The sequence below is a fragment of the Macaca mulatta genome, chromosome 6 (genome assembly GCF_049350105.2).
Source record: "Macaca mulatta isolate MMU2019108-1 chromosome 6, T2T-MMU8v2.0, whole genome shotgun sequence".
Lineage (NCBI taxonomy): Eukaryota > Metazoa > Chordata > Mammalia > Primates > Cercopithecidae > Macaca > Macaca mulatta.
In genome coordinates, this window is record NC_133411.1 from 169,438,566 (window position 1) to 169,452,780 (window position 14,215).

The 14,215-nt window shown below is 40.5% G+C and overlaps 1 protein-coding gene and 1 pseudogene across 6 annotated transcripts in view; both read right to left on the bottom strand.

The window, feature by feature from the left end:
* ATP10B (ATPase phospholipid transporting 10B (putative)) overlaps positions 1–14,215 on the bottom strand; it is a 360,064-nt gene that overhangs the window by 9,234 nt on the left and 336,615 nt on the right. The gene's annotated exons all lie outside the window — the stretch shown is intronic.
* On the bottom strand, positions 6,620–11,945 carry LOC144329597 (large ribosomal subunit protein eL36 pseudogene; annotated as a pseudogene). The gene has a single exon (XR_013394991.1). The product of XR_013394991.1 is annotated as a large ribosomal subunit protein eL36 pseudogene (transcript).

Genomic DNA, 14,215 nt, shown 5'->3' on the forward strand with positions numbered 1-14,215 from the left:
TAGAATAAAGGTAACTTTCTCTAGAAAGGAATTGTGTACGTGCGTGTGTGTGTGTGTGTGTGTGTGTGTTGCAATCGTTGGGCACTGCTAATCTTGAGGCACTTCAAGTTGAATTCATAGGTGAGAGTTTGGCTCACACAGGTGATATGAACCTGGGCTACATATGTACCCAAGGCCAGTCTGTGGTCACAATTTCCCCAGGGCAAATTGGTGCTGATTCTTTCTGCTCTTTTTAGCACAGAGGAAAAAAATCCTATTTTAATGTTGTCTCTTAGACTCCCAACTTAGGAGTCTAGGTATTGATTTCTGAACCTTTTGCTCAATCAAGTCTGCCAAAACAAAAGTTCATTTCTGGGAGAGTTGCCAATACCCTTAAGAAAGGCATTGGCTCAATTTGCTTCTCTAGCATCTCCCTTTCCCTGAGGTTTGGTCATTGCTTACTTGTCAGCTTTCTCATGCTTTTAAAGAGTTTTTTTTTTCCTTTTTTAAAGTTATCCAGTATTTTTTGTTGTTCTTAGTGAGGGATGTGATCTAAATAACCTAGCGCCAGTTCCTGAAGAAGAAAGCAATTAGCTAACTTTTTCAATTGCTTTAATGGGGACTGAAACTGTCAAAGCTCTTAACATTCTTGTTATATTTCTACCCAGGGAAGAAATAGATTCTCTTCCTGCTTCAACTACTTTCAAAACGGAAACATACTTTTCATAATTATTTTAGTAGCTGACTCCTTTCCCCAAATCACCAGAAATCACCACTAACTACTCAGGGTACCTAGTCTGAAGATACATTACGTGGGTTAATAGTGCTAAAAGAGTACTTTTTCTCTTTTAAAGCAGATGGCTTCAGTGCTTTGAGAAAGAGGACTGAGTGTTCAATCAGAATACAGAATCTTTAGTCTCACCACTCATTTAATACAATGTTGAGGCCTGATTAAAAACCTTTCAGGGCATTAAACCTTTTGAATGGTTTTAAAAAATCTAATGATTAAGAGAGTCATAGAGAGGAGAGTTCCTTTTGGAAAATATCTTGGACTAGTTTTTTAAAAGTGTAATTAAATTGCTGTGAAATATTTCAAGCATGCAGACAATAAACCTCATACACCCAACATTCAGCTTCATCAGTTTTAATCCTATATTTACTTCAGATTTTATGGAAAGATTAACTCTTATAGATACAGTTAAAGCAAGGGTATATCTCTTGCAAATGACCTCTTTAATCTTGAACACAAATTCAGTATCAGTCTGACATGTTTCATACACATGTACATGTTTACCCACGTTTATGGATGCTTTTTTGCTTTATCATATATGCATCCTTTTTGTATGGGCTGAATGTTTATGTCCCCCTACTCCCAAGTTAATAATGTTTAAGCCCTAATCTCCAATGTGATAGCATTTGGATGTGGGGCCTTTTGAAGGTGATTAGGGAGAGCCCCCATGAATGGGGATTAGTGCCCTTGTAAGAAAAGACATGAGAGATTTGATCCTTCTTTCATTCAGCCATGTGAGTGATAATATAGCTGGAAGGCAGCTGTCCAGGAAGGAAGAGGGCCTGAACCAGATGCTGAATCAGCTGCTGCACTGATCCTTGAGCTTCTAGCCTTCAGAACCGTGAGAAATAAATCTGTTAGTTAAGCCACCCAGTCTATGGTATTTGTTATGACAGCCTGAGAAGACAAAGACAATTCTGCAGCTTTTTTTTCACTTGATTTTATACTTTCAAGAAGGGGTTCCCAGCTCCTGGGCCATGGACCAGTACCTGTTAGAAACTGGGCCACACAGCAGGAGATGAGTGGCTGGCGAGTGAGCATTACAGCCTGAGCTCCCCGCCATCTCCTGTCAGATTAGTGGTGGCATTAGATTCTCATAGGAGCATGAGAACCGTATTGTGAACTGTGGATGTGAGGGATCTAGGTTGCATGCTCCTTCTGAGACTCAAATGCCTGATCTGAGGTGGAACAGTTTCATTCCAAACCACCTCCACCCCGCAATTCTATGGAAAAATTGTCTTCTATGAAACTGGTCCCTGGTGCCAAAAAGGTTGGGGATCACCGCTTTAAAGTTTTATCTATGTTGAAAGACATAGCTCTAGCACATTCATTTTAACTATTATATGGTATGAACATGACACAACTTATTTTTCTCATCGATGAACATTTAGGCCCCCTTTTTGGCTAGTAAGAACGATGTAACATTCCTGTACATGTCTCCATATATATGTGTGCAAGAGTGTTTCTGAGGTATGTACTTAGAATTGTGCCAAAAAGTATGAGTCCTTTAAATTCCTCTAGGTGTTTTCAAATAGCCCTTCAGAATTTATGGTCTACTAACAGGATAGGGAAGTTCCTTGGTTATGCTTTATTATCTTTAACACACTCCCAAAATGACTTGTCAGTATTTTATTTAGAATTTTCTACATCTGGCTGGGTGTGGTGGCTCACGCCTGTAATCCCAGCAGTTTGGGAGGTCAAAGTGGGTGGATCACTTGAGGTCAGGAGTTCAAAACAAGCCTGGGAAACATGATGAAATCCTGTCTTTACTGCAAATACAAAATATTAGCTGGGCGTGGTGGTGTGCGCTTATAATCCCAGCTGCTCGGGAGGGTGAGGCAGGAGAATCACCTGAACCCGGAGGCGGAGGTTGCAGTGAGCTGAGATTGTGCTACTCTACTCCAGCCTGGGTGATGAGTGAGATTCCATCTCAAAAAAAAAAATTTTTTTTCTACATCTATGTTAATTAGTGAGTTGGTCTGTAATTTTCTTTCCTTAAACTGCCCATGCCCATTTTGATATCAGTTATTTTAAACATGAAAAACAAATTGCTTATTGCTATGGTTTAAATGTAAGCGCCCCCTCTAAACTCGTGTGTTGGAACCTAATACTCACTGTGATGGTATTAAGAGGAGGGGCCTTTTGGAAGTGATTAAGTCATGAAAGATCTTCATGAATGAATTAGCGCTCTTATCAAAGAGGATGATGGAAGCATCCTAGTGCTTTTTTTGCCCTTCCACCATGTGAGGACACAGTGTTCATCTCTTTTTGCCTTGTCAGGACACAGCATTCACCTTTTATTTGTGCCCTTCCCAAAGATGCAGCAAGAGGACACCATTTGAAGCAGGGAGCAGCCCTCACTGGACTCTGAACCTGCTGGTGCTTTGATCTTAGACTTATAAGCCCCTAGAACTATGAGAAATCCACTTCTATTCTTTGTAAATTACCCAGTCTCAGGTGCTCTGTTGCAGTAGCATAAACCGACTAAGACACTTATCTTTTTCTATTTCTTTATTCCATGAAAAAATTGATATAAAATAGAGATCACCTGTTCTTTACAAGTTTGATCAAATTTTAAATCCTTTGGGTCTAATGTTTTTGGGGATAGGATTTGGCTTATTCAGGCTTGCTGAGTGATCTTGACTGCATTTTGGTAAATTTTACCAAACTTAACATTGCTAAAATTAATTTAACATGGCTAAAATTTTTTATATTCATATTTTGTTAATTGATCCAATAATATCCTAAAGGTGTGTGTTTTTTTCTCCTTCAGTACAGAATCCATTTTAGGGTCATATATTGCATTTGGTTTTCATATCTCCTTAGTCTCTTTTAATTTGGAATATTTCATAGCCTTTGGTTTTATATGGTATTGACATTTTTGAAAAATACTGGAATACTCTCACCCTACCTACCACTTTTTTGTTTAAAGAAAGATTAATGCTCATTTTGCCTTCGTCTGATGTTTCCTTATGAGCATATTCAGATTATACATTCTCTACCTGGCCATGTGATCCTGGCAGGTTAGATACCCTCTTTGAGCCTCAATTTCCCTATCTATAATTATAAAAAGTATGGGATTAAATGATTAAAATCCCTTCCTAGGATTCTATCTAGGATTCATTTTTTATATAACACCGACCCCCTAAATTTTTTTTTCTTCTAAAAAGAAAACAATGGATTAAACAAATAAAAAAAAAATCCTAATAAATAGCCACAGTCAATTTGAGATTCATTTATTTAACAGATAGTAATTGTTCACACATTGGCCAGGCTCTTTTGACTAGATGGTACAAAAAACCAACTATGACTGAATTGAGCTATAATAAGCCTAGAGGTAAGATTAGCTTCAGGCAAAGCTGGATGCAGGCACTCAGCAATGTCACATGGAATCTGCACCTCTCCCTTTCTTCATCCTGCTTTCCTCTCTGTTGGCCTCATCCTCCAGTAGGCCTTTCTACATTATGGCAAGAAATTGCCAGTTGCTCCAGGCTTCCAAACAACTGGCTCAGAAACCACAGCGGAAAGACTGCTCTGGCTTTCCAACAAAAATCCTAAGGCAGGATCTCATTGATGAGGATTGGGTAATATGTACATGCCTGAACCAATCACTGTGAATGGGGTGGGGTAGAATTGTCTGGATGGGGTTCTGGGTCATGTCTCCATTTCCAAAACCAGGAGACAGTGTCTGCTCTGGATTGTGTATCAGTCAGGGGAGCAGAGTTACTGTGAGCTTCTAGGATAAGAGATTTACTACAGGGACTAGTCCTCCCATAATTGTGAGAGGAGTGAGAAAGTGAAGCCCAGAAGAGGACTTAAAGGATGAAAGTCACCACATTAGAAACCAAGCACATCCAACTGCAGACGTGACTGCAAAAAAGTGATGGATAGGTCTATGGGAAGCAGTTGTCTTTGAGTCTACAGCCAAGAATCTGGCCATGAGCCTAAGCTCACATTTGGTAATCAGGGCCAGAAGTTAGGAAAGAGAGCTGGAAGCAGCATAGTGCAGAGCAGTTATGAAAACAATCACAATCCAGTTCAATAAGTGTTTAATAAGAGAAATCGCAAGGCACAATGGGCGCCCCAAGGGGTTACAGAATCCAGCCTAGACACCAAGGAAGGCCTTTTGGAGGAGACAACATTTGAGATGAGGCCTGAAGGATGAAGAGAGAGCCAGAGGAAATGGGAGAGAAATTAGCAAATGCAGAGGCCTAGGAGTGAGATAGGGTATTCGAGAACAAGTAGCTTGGTCTGGCTGGGGTCTAAGTATGAAGTAGAAAGCGTCACTGGTGATGCCAGGGGGCCAGCAGGAGCCAGATATTACAGGCCCATAAGTGAGGAGTTTGGACTCTGTCCTAAGAGCAATGGGGAGCCATGGTAGGATGTGAAGCAAGGGAGAGGTAAGTATCATAGGTAGATGTTGGCACATTGGAGATGGGAGGATCTTCTGAACACATTTCCCTCCCAGGAAAAGTCCAGACACCTCAGCTGTAATGCTGATCCCTGTACCTTCAAGGGTTTGCTAGCTTTAGTTTCCTTCTCAGAAGGTAATCTGAGGAATATGGCACTGGGAATGTGATGGCATTCATTATAATATTTTCAACTCCAAGTGACAGTGTGTCTGACAGCGGCCTAAGCAAAGAAATATCATCTTTTATAGCAAAACATCTGAAGGTGGGCATCTAGGGGCTCAGTGTGTCCAAGAATCCAGGCTCTTCTCATCTTTCTGCTCTGGGATCTCCAGCAGTAGTTGACTTTGTCTTTAAACTCATTGCCCAAAACAGTGGCTGCAGTGCCACACATCATTTGGTCACAGGGCACTGACAAAAGCAGGAAGGAAAAGGTGGGATAAAAGGCTTTTACCTCATGACTCTATCTTATTAATAATAACAAAAAAACCAGATTTCCCTTGACCTCTCATTGGCTGAGAGCTGGATCATGTGCCCACCCTGGACCAATCACTGCTGAAGGGAAAAGAATTACTGCTCCTACTTAAGACAGATCATTATTGATTTTCTGGGGCTGGGGAGCACCCTACCCTAGGGGCTTTCTAATCCTTATGTTGGCACATAAGTAATCTTGGATTTTGCCATTAAAAGTACTAATATGTTTATAGTCATTCAGCAAGAGGTATTTAGAATTTCCATCATGACTTACTCTTTATTTCATAAGTTGTTTAGAAGTACATTTGGAAATTTCTAAGCTTGTTAGGTTTTATGTGGCTACCTGTTTATTGCTGGTTTCTAATTTAAATAACTTGTCAGAGAACATAAACTTTATGATTTTTTTTTCTTTCAAATTCCTTTGATTTACCATTATCTCTCTGGCAAATTGTCTGTGTATGTTTGAAAAAAATGTGTTATCTGTTTTGAGCAAAGTTTTATATATCAGATCAAACATAATTTATTAAAAGTTTCTAAACCCCTTCTACTTTTTTTGTCTATTTGATCTATACCAGTTTCTTATAGAGTTGTATGAAAATCTCAAACTATGATTGTGAATTTGTCCATTTCTTATTTTTGCTGGATGAAAAAAAATCCAATCTGTAATTTTTGTTTTTAGAGGAAGAATTTAATCTACTTACTTCTACTATGAGTACTGATATATTTCAATTTAGTTAAACATCTCATTTTGCAGTTTTTGTTTGTCATTTTCTTTGCTCTCATTGTTTTTAAATTAAAATGCATTTTTTTCATTATCATACTTTAAGTTCTGGGCTACATGTGCAGAATGTGCAGGTTTGTTATGTAGGTATATACATGCCATGGTGGCTTGCTGCACCCATCAACCCATCATCTACATTAGGTATTTCTCCTAATGCTATCCCTCCCCTAGCCCCACCCACCCCCAACCACCACCTGACAGGCCCAAGTGTGTGATGTTGCCCTCCCTATGTCCATGTGTTCTCATTGTTCAATTCTCACTTATGAGTGAGAACATGTGGTATTTGGTTTTCTGTTCCTGTGTTAGTTTCCTGAGAATGATGGTTTCCAGCTTCATCCATGTCCCTTCAAAGTACATGAACTCATCCTTTTTTATGGCTGCATAGTATTCCATGGTATTTATGTGCCACATTTTCTTTATCCAGTCTATCATTGGTGGGCATTTGGGTTGGTTCCAAGTCTTTGCTATTGTGAACAATGTTGCAATAAACATACTTGTGCATATGTCTTTATAGTAGAATGATTTATAATGCTTTGGGTATATCCCCAGTAATGGGATTGCTGGGTCAAATGGTATTTCTGGTTCTGGATCCTTGAGGAATCGCCACACTGTCTTCCACAATGGTTGAACTAATTTAACCTCCCACTAACAGTGTAAAAGTGTTCCTATTTCTCCACATCCTCTCCAGCATCTGTTATTTCCTGACTTTTTAATGATCATCATTCTAACAGGTGTGAGATGGCATCTTATTATGGTTTTGATTTGCATTTCTCTAATGACCAGTGATGATGAGCTTTTTTCATGTGTCTGTTGGCTGCATAAATGTCTTCTTTTGAGAAGTGTCTGTTAATATCCTTTGCCCACTTTTTGATGGGATTGTTTTTTCTTGTAAATTTAAGTTTCTTGTAGATTGTGGATATTAGCCCTTTGTCAGATGGATAGATTGCAAAAATTTTCTCCCATTCTGTAGGTTGCCTGTTCATTTTTTTTTTTTTTTTTTTTTTTTTTTCTGTCAAGCTGGTATTTCAGGGAGAAGCCAGGGGAGGTGCTCAGTCTTTCTTGGCAGCAGCTTTCCTCATAGCGGCCAATACGTTGGTCAGCTCCTCCCGCTTCCTCTTGGCGTGGATGTGCGTCCCCACCCTTTTCTTGCTAAACTTGAGGGCCCGTTTGTCCTTGGAAACCTTCAGTAACTCCATGGCGTGCCGCTCGTACAGGGCAAAGCCACACACCTCCCGATTCATGTCCCGCACGAACTTGGTGTGTTTCGTCAGACGCCCGCGGCGGCGGCTGTGCCTGGGCTTGCTCACGTTCTTGGTCACCTTGTGGCCCTTGTTGAGGCCCACGGCCATAGGGTAGCGTAGAGCCATGGCTGCGGACAGCGGCGGGGAGAAGGGGCGGAGGTGAGTACAGGCTGGGTTCCCAAGGCCCAGAGACCCGCGTCCCGGCTTCTTCAGCCTCGCTGGCCACAACCAACCATCCTCCTTGCCTGTACATTTGGATAATAGTTTCTTTTGCTCTGCAGAAGCTCTTTAGTTTAATTAGATCCCATTTGTCAATTTTCGCTCTTGTTGCCATTGCTTCTGGTGTTTTAGTCATCTTTGCCCATGCCTATGTCCTGAATGGTATTGCCTACGTTTTCTTCTAGGGTTTTTATGGTTTTAGGTCTTACATTTAAGTCATTAATCCATCTTGAGTGAATTTTTGTATAAGGTGTAAGGAAGGGGTCCAGTTTGTTTTCTGCCTATGGCTAGCCAGTTTTCCCAACACTATTTATTAAATAGGGAATCCTTTCCCCATTGCTTGTTTTTGTCAGGTTTGTCAAATATTAGATGGTTGTAGATGTATGGTGTGATTTCCGAAGCCTCCATTCTGTTTCATTGGTTTATATCTCTGTTTTGGTACCAGTACCATGCTGTTTTGGTTACTGTAGCCTTGTAGCATAGTTTGAAGTCAGGTAGTGTGATGCCTCCAGCTTTGTGTTTTTTGCTTAGCATTGTCTTGGCTATATGGGTTGTTTTTTTGGTTCCATATGAAATTTAAAATAGATTTTTCCAGTTCTGTGGAGAAAGTCAGTGGTAGCTTGATGGGGATAGCATTGAATCTATAAATTAATTTGGGCAGTATGGCCATTTTCATGATATTGATTCTTCCTATCCATGAGCATGGAATGTTTTTCCATTTGTTTGTGTCCTCTTATTTCCTTGACCAGTGGTTTGTAGTTCTCCTTGAAGGTGTCCTTCACTTCTCTTGTTAGCTGTATTGCTAGGTATTTTATTGTCTTTGTAGCAATTGTGAATGGGAGAGTTCACGCATGATTTGGCTGTTTGTCTATTATTGGTGTATAGGAATGCTTGTGATTTTTGCACACTGATTTTTTATCCCAAGACTTTGCTGAAGTTGCTTATCAGCTTAAGAATTGGGACTGAGACGACGGGGTTTTCTAAATATACAATCATGTTATCTGTGAACAGAGACAATTTGACTTCCTCTTTTCCTATTTGAATACCCTTTATTTCTTTGTCTTGCCTGATTGCCCTGGCCAGAACTTCCAATACTACATGGAATAGGAGTGGTGAGAGAGGGTGACATCCTTGTTTCGTGCCAGTTTTCAACGGGAATGTTTCCAGCTTTTGCCCATTCAGTATGATATTGGCTGTGGGTTTGTCATAAATAGCTCTTATTATTTTGAGATAAATTCTATCAGTACCTAGTTTATTGAGAGTTTTTAGCATTAAGAGGTGTTGAATTTTATTGGAGGCCTTTTCTGCATCTATTGAGGTAATTGTGTGGTGTTTGTCATTTGTTCTGTTTATGTGATGGATTACATTTATTGATTTGTGTATGTTGAACCAGCCTTGCATCCCAGAGATGAAGCTGACTTGATTGTGGTGGATAAGCTTTTTGATGTGGTGCTGGATTCGGTTTGCCAGTATTTTATTCAGGATTTTTGCATCAATGTTTAGCCAGGGATATTGGCCTGAAATTTCCTTTTTTTGTTGTGTCTTTGCTAGCTTTTGGTATCAGGATGATGCTGGCCTCATAAAATGAGTTAGGGAGGAGTCCTTTTTTAATTGTTTAGAATAGTTTCAGAAGAAATGATATCAGCTCCTCTTTGTACCTCTGGTAGAATTCGGCTGTGAATCAGTCTGGTCCTGGGCTTTCTTTGGTTTGGTTTCTATTAATTACTGCCTCAATTTCAGAACTTATTATTGGTCTATTGAGGGATTTGACTTCTTCCTGCTTTAGTCTTGGGAGAGTGTATGTGTCCAGGAATTTATCTATTTCTTCTTGATTTTCTGGTTTATTTGTGTAGAGGTGTTTATAGTATTCTCTGATGGTAGTTTGTATTTCTGTGGGATCAGTGGTGATATCCCCTTTATCATTTTTTATTGTAGCTATTTGATTTTTCTTTCGTTTCTTATTAGTCTGGCTAGTGGTCTATTTTGTTAATCTTTTCAAAAAAACAGTTCTTGGATTCATTGATTTTTTGAAGGTTTTTTTGTGTTTCTATCTCCAGTTCTGCTCTGATCTTAGTTATTTCTTGTCTTCTGCTGGCTTTTGAATTTGTTTGCCTTGCCTCTCTCATGTTTTTAATTGTGATGTTAGGGTGTCAATTTTAGATCTTTCCCACTTTCTCCTGTGGGCATTTAGTGCTATAAATGTCCCTCTAAACACTGCTTTAGTTGTGTCCCAGAGATTCTGGTACATTGTGTCTTTGTTCCCGTTGGTTTCAAAGAACTTCTTTATTTCTACCTTAATTTCGTTATTTACCCAGTGGTCATTCAGGAGCAGGTTGTTCAGTTTCCATGTAGTGGTTCAGTTCAAATGAGTTTCTTAATGCTGAGTTCTAATTTGATTGCATTGTGGTCTGAGAGACTGTTAGGATTTCCATTCTTTTGCATTTGCTGAGGAGTGTTTTACTTTCAATTATGTGGTCAATTTTAGAATAAGTGTGATGTGGTACTGAGAGGAATGTATATTCTGTTGATTTGGGGTGGAGAGTTCTGTAGATGTCTATTAGGACTGCTTCGTCCAGAGTTGAGTTCAAGTCCTGAGTATCCTTGTTAATTTTCTGTCTTGTTGATCTGTCTAATATTGACAGTGGGGTGTTAAAGTCTCCCATTATTATTGTGTGGGAGTCCAAGTCTCTTTGTAGGTCTCTAAGAACTTGATTTATAAATCTGAGTGCTCCTGTATTGGGTGCATATATATTTAGGATAATTAATCCTTCTTGTTGCATTGATTCCTTTACCATTATGTAATGCCCTTCTTTATCTTTTTTGATCTTTGTTGGTTTAAAGTCTGTTTTATCAGAGACTAGGATTGCAATCCTGCTTTTTTTTTTTTTTTTTTTTTTTTTTTGCTTTCCATATGCTTGGTAAGTATTCCTCCATCCCTTTATTTTGAGCCTATGTGTGTCTTTGCATGTGAGATGGGTGTCCTGAATACGGCACACCAATGGGTCTTGACTCTTTAATCCAATTTGCCAGTCTATGTCTCTTAATTGGGGCATTTAACACATTTACGTTTAAGGTTAATATTGTTATATGTGAATTTGATCCTGTCATGATGTTAGCTAGTTATTTTGCCCATTAGTTGATGCAGTTTCTTCATAGTGTCAATGGTCTTTACAATTTGGTATGTTTTTGCAGTGGCTGGTACTGGTTTTTTCTTTACATATTTAGTGCTTCCTTCAGGAGCTCTTGTAAGGCAGGCCTGGTGGTGACAAAATCTCTCATCATTTGCTTGTCTGTAAAGGATTTTATTTTTCCTTTGCTTATGAAACTTAGTTTGGCTGGATATGAAATTCTGGGTTGAAAAAGCTTTTCTTTAAGAATATTGAATATTAGCCCCCACTTTCTTCTGGCTTGTAGGGTTTTTGTAAAGAGATCCGCTGTTAGTCCAATGGACTTCTCTTTGTGGGTAACCGGACCTTTCTCTCTGATTGCCCTTAATATTTTTTCCTTCATTTCAACCTTGGTGAGTCTGACAATTATGTGTCTTGGCTTGTCTTGCTAGGTTGGAGAAGATCTGGAAAACATCCTGAAGAGTATTTTCCAACTTGGTTCCATTCTCCCCATCACTTTCAGGTATACCAATCAAATGTAGGTTTGGTCTTTTCACATAGTCCCATATTTCTTGGAGGTTTTGTTCATTCCTTTCCATTCTTTTTTTCTCTAATCTTGTCTTCATTCTTTATTTCATTAAGTTTATCTTCAATCTCTGATATCCTTTCTTCTGCTTGATTGATTCAGCTATTGATAGTCATGTATGCTTCACGAAGTTCTCATGCTGTGTTTTTCAGCTCCATTAGGTCAATTATGTTCTTCTCTAAACTGGTTGTTCTAGTTAGTCATTCCTCCAACCCTTTTTCAAGATTGTTAGCTTCCTTGCATTGCATTAGAACATACTCCTTTAGCTCGGAGGTGTTTGTTATTACCCACCTTCTGAAGCCTACTTCTGTCAATTCATCAAACTCATTCTCCATCCAGTTTTGTTCCCTTGCTGGTGAGGAGTTGTGATCCTTTGGAGAAGAGGAATTTGGGTTTTTGGAATTTTCAGGCTTTTTGTGCTGTTTTTTTCTCATCTTCATGGATTTATCTACCTTTGGGTCTTTGATGTTAGTGACCTTCAGATGGGGTTTCTGTGCGGACTCTTTTTGGTTGATGTTGATGCTGTTCCTTTCTGTTTGTTAGTTTTCTTTCTAATATCAGGCCTGTCTGCTGGAGTTTGCTGGAGGTCCACTCCAGACCCTGTTTGCCTGGGTATCACCAGCAGAGCTGCAGAACAGCAAAGATTGCCGCCTGCTCCTTCCTCTGGAAGCTTCATCCCAGAGGGGCACCCACCAGATGCCAGCCAGAGCTCTCCTGTATGAGGTGTCTCCCAATCAGGAAGCACAGGGGTCAGGGACCCACTTGAGGAGGCAGTCTGTCCCTTAGCACAGCACTCGAGCTCTGTGCTGGGAGATCTGCTGCTCTCTTCAGAGCTGGCAGGCAGGAACGTTTAAGTCTGCTGAATCTGTGCCTACAGCTACCCCTACCCCCAGGTGCTCTGTCCCAGGGAGATGGGAGTTTTATCTATAAGCCTGACTGGGGCTGCTGACTTTCTTTCAGAGATGCCCCACCCGAATCTAGAGAGGCAGTCTGGCTACAGAGGCTTTGAGGTGCTGCAGTGGGCTCTGCCCAGTTCGAACTTCCTGGTGGCTTTGTTTACACTGTGAGGGGAAAACCACCTACTGAAGCCTCAGTAATGGTGGACTCCCCTCTCCCAACCAAGCTGGAGTGTACCAGGTCGACTTCAGACTGCAGTGCTCTCAGCAAGAATTTCAAGCCAGTGAATCTTAGCTCACTGGGCTCCATGGGGGTGGGATCTGCTGAATTAGACCACTCAGCTCCCTGGCTTCAGCCCCCTTTTCAGGGAAGTGAATGGTTCTATCTCGCTGGTGTTCCAGGCACCACTGGGATATGAAAAAAAAACCCAAAAACCTCCTACAGCTAGCTCGGTGTCTGCCCAAATGGCCGCCCAGTTTTGTGATTGAAACCCAGGGCCCTGGTGGTATAGGCACCTGAGGGAATCTCCTGGTCTGTGGGTTGAGAAGACTGTGGGAAAACTGTAGTATCTGGGCTGCAGTGGACTGTTCCTCATGGCCCCTCATGGCTTCCCTTGGCTAGGGCAGGGAGTTCCCCAACCCCTTGTGCTTTCTGGGTGAGGGAATGTCGCACTCTACTTTGGCTCACTCTCCGCGGGCTGCACTCACTGTCTAAACACTCCCAATGAGATGAGCTGGGTACCTCAGTTGGAAATGTGGAAATCACCCACCTGTGTTGATCTCGCTGGGAGCTGCAGGCTGGAGCTGTTCCTATTCGGCCATCTTGCCAGCCACCCCTTCTCTCATTTTTTCATCTTTCCTACATCTGCAGAATTGACAGTTGTCTAGATTTTTTTCTCCTTCCCTTTTAGTGATTAATCTTAAGATACTTAAAAAAACCAAACTTTTATGGAAAAATGTATAGTTAAATGTATATTTTTAGGGCTGGGCACGGTGGCTCACACCTGTAATCCCAGCACTTTGGAAGGCCGAGGCGGGCAGATCACGAGGTCAGGAGATCGAGACCATCCTGGTTAACATGGAGAAACCCTGTCTCTACTAAAAATACAAAAAATTAGCCAGGTGTGGTGGTGGGTGCCTGTAGTCTCAGCTACTCAGGAGGCTGAGGCAGGAGAATGGCATGAACCTGGGAGGAGGAGTTTGCAGTGAGCTGAGATCGTGTCACTGCACTCCAGCACTCTAGCCTGGGTGACAGAGCAAGACTCCATCTCAAAAAAAAAAAGAAAAAAAAAGTGTATTTTTATTCTTCTATCCACTATGAAGGCTTTAGCATAAATTACCTACCTATTGAATAGCCCTTCCTTATGCTGTGTCTTACAGTTTTAGCTTTTGTTTATGCTCTTGCAGAAGTGTGTTCCTTTTTTGTGAGGGCCTGTGGGTAGTAAACCTTATAGAGTTTATTTGAAAATAGGATTTATTTTGTTTTACTCTTAATAATGTAGCTTTTCTAGTTTTTTTTCTTCTTCAGGTTTTTTGAAGATAATTACTCCATTGTCTCCTGGCTTTTCTTGTTTGGTCATCAGTGTAGCTGTTCCTTTTCAAGTAATTTGTTTATAGTCTCTGGCAGACTTAAGGGTTGCCTCTGTATCTTTTATATTATACAACTTAATTATGATATATTCAGGCAATACATCCAGATTTTTGATAAATTTTCAGCCTCAATGACAATTTCT